Here is a 2,976-nt window from a genome sequence, read left to right as displayed (position 1 = left end):
CTAGTCCTTCGTGGTGAAACGGTACGAGGCGTATGGCATGTTGGCTTCGGCCCAGCTATGGTGGATGCAGGGCCAGTCCTGAGATTTTAGGGGCCCGGGGCGAAAATACAACCAGGGGCCCTTTATATATCCAAAATTATAATCATTATGTGCATGTTTAGATAAATTTTAAACATAAATTGTTGTTGTTTTTATCATGGTGTGCAAAACGAGCAGGTCGACCTAGTTCCAGGTTCTAATTATATATTATTATAATAATTATTTCTCACTTTTGCTAGATTTTGACAGGGAAGTTTCATGCATTGTATATTTCAGTTTGGCAAACAAAAAGTAATTTGAATGCTCTTGGTGGCACGCAGGTAGAATAGCTTCATAATTTGCAACTCTAAAAAATATATTTTTAATGTTGCCACCTAATCATACTGAATCGACCATGAATTCTCCGATTAATTTTAGCTTGCCTATTATTATTATCCCATGTGAAAGGACATGTGGTGCCCCCATGTGTGGTTTTGGTAATTGATAACAATCTCTATGGACTAATGGTTTCCTTGAGTTATATTTGAAGGGTTTGCCCATAGGCTTTTCTTGGAGTCCATTTGTTGGTTTCAATGAGAGTTTGTGATGACCAAGGTGCTATTAAGGAATTATCCAAAGATTGGTCATATAAGTGTTGAGCTTATTGCAAGCATGTCTTGAAGAAGAAGGTTGTGTGATCATTCATGTTTACCTTCAAGACATCATCCAAATGAAGAGAGTTGCAAAGATTCAAGGTTGATCAAGACTAAGTCAAGAGTGAATCAAGTTGATCAACTCACAAAGCGTAGAAGATGTACCGAGAGGGATCAAGTGATCCCATGGTATGGTAAGCATTGTCCATTGCACTTTATGTACTAACCCATGGTCTATGTGAGAGTTGTATGTGGGGTTAGGTACGTATCCATGGGCTTGCGTCAAGAGGAAGATATCATACAACCCATGGAAAGGATGACATCAAGTGGTGATCGTCATCAAGATTGCCGTGTGCAAGTTCAAGTGGAGCATCACGAAGAGATCAAGTTCTTGAATCTTTTCATCCATTGTGGTGTCAATGGACTTGTGAAGATGTGCCGAAGAGTGGCTCACCCATAGTGAACTATGGGGGAGCAATCATCTAGTCTTCATCGAGCCAACGCAATCAAGAAAGGTGGTCCAACTTGAGGGAGTCAAGATTGTCTTCATCTAGCTCAAGTGGACCATGTGCAAAGCAAAGGTTTTCCCTTGATAGGTTTTCTATTTTACCGGTCTTGTGGTGGTAGTTGGGAGACCGAGTTATATGATCGTTTGCCGTACTATCAAGGGGGGCTCTCAAGTTGGTAGCTTGATCTTATCGTTAGTAGAGAGCTCAAACCATTGCATCCTTGCATCATGTTTCTTGGTTCTTGTTTGGTTATCTTTGTGAGTCTTAGAGCTTATTGTCATCTTGATGACAAGCTTGAGTTCATCGAAAACGGAGTTCGCATGCGTCTTCTATGATGTTTTCGGTGTTGGAGGTTTTACCGGTCTTATCCGATGAAGGGTTCTCACCATTTTCTTATGGGACTTTTCTCATTTGCTTATTCTTGATATTTCTACCAATATTGTGTTAGCCCATGTCGTTAGCTTTCCAACAAACTTGGTTTCGTTGAATTCGGAGTCCGTTTTGCAAAAGTTGTGGCTGTTTTGGTAAAGGCTGCAGCGGTACTACCGCGACTAGAGCGGTACTACTGCGGCTCCTGAGCGGTAGTACCGCTCCAGAGCAGTACTACCGTGGCTCCTAAGCGGTAGTACCGCCCCGGACCAAAAACTCGTGTTTTGTCTCTCGATTGGGCTGTTTTGACCGTGCTAAGCGGTAGTACCGCTCCTCCAAGCGGTAGTACCGCTTGTGCACGACCTGAGCACATAACGGTTGGATTCGGGAGGTCCTATAAAAGGGGGTCTTCTTCCCCAATGAACCTAATCCTTTGATCTCGTGTTCTTCCCCCATTGTTGACCTTCTTCGATCTTGCTAACTCTCAATCCCTCCATGGATTCTTGCTAGTTCTTGAGGGAAAAGAGAGAGGAGATCTAGATCCACGTTTCCACCAATCACTTTCTCCTCTAAGTGAGGGGAACCCCTTGGATCTAGATCTTGGAGTTCTTCGTGTTCTTCTTTCGTTCTTCCTCTCATTTTCCTCCCTAGCATTAGTTGCTTTGGTGGGATTTGGGAGAGAAGGACTTGGGCACTCCGTGTGCCCTTGCCATTGCATTTGGTGCATCGGTTTGAGTTCTCCACGGTGATACGTGGAAGTGAAGTTTGAGAAGCTTATTACTCTTGGGTGTTTGGGTACCCTAGAGCTTGTTCCTCTTGGGTGCCTTGGTGCCCTAGACGGTTGGTGGTGTTTGGAGCTCAATCATTGTGGTGTAAAGCTCCGGGCAAGCGTCGGGGTCTCCAATTAGGTTGTGGAGATCACCCCGAGCAATTTGACGGGTACCGGTGACCGCCCCCAAGGGTTGCCAAAGTGTATGGGTTCGGTGACCGCCCCCAAGGGTCGCCATTTGTACGGGTTCGGTGACCGCCCTCAAGGGTCCCTTAGTGGAATCACGGCATCTTGCATTGTGCGAGGGCGTGAGGAGATTACGGTGGCCCTAGTGGCTTCTTGGGGAGCATTGTGCCTCCACACCGCTCCAAACGGAGATTAGCATCCGCAAGGGTGTGAACTTCGGGATACATCGTTGTCTCCGCGTGCCTCGGTTATCTCTTACCCGAGCCCTTTACTTATGCACTTTACTTTGTGATAGCCATATTGTTCTTTGTCATATATCTTGCTATCACATAGTTGCTTATATTGCTTAGCATAAGTTGTTAGTGCACATAGGTGAGCCTAGTTGTTTTAGGTTTTGTGCTTGACAAATTTACCGCTAGGTTTATTCCGCATTTGTTCAAGCCTAAACCATAATTATTTTAAAACGCCTATT

The 2,976-nt window shown here is 44.6% G+C and overlaps 1 pseudogene; it reads right to left on the bottom strand.

Moving 5' to 3' along the window:
• Positions 1–2,976, bottom strand: part of LOC119279825 — a 15,200-nt pseudogene continuing 12,224 nt past the window's right edge.

Source organism: Triticum dicoccoides, chromosome 3B (genome assembly GCF_002162155.2).
Source record: "Triticum dicoccoides isolate Atlit2015 ecotype Zavitan chromosome 3B, WEW_v2.0, whole genome shotgun sequence".
Lineage (NCBI taxonomy): Eukaryota > Viridiplantae > Streptophyta > Magnoliopsida > Poales > Poaceae > Triticum > Triticum dicoccoides.
The sequence above is the reverse complement of the archived record's forward strand: the minus strand, read 5'-3'. Positions and strand labels throughout refer to the sequence as shown.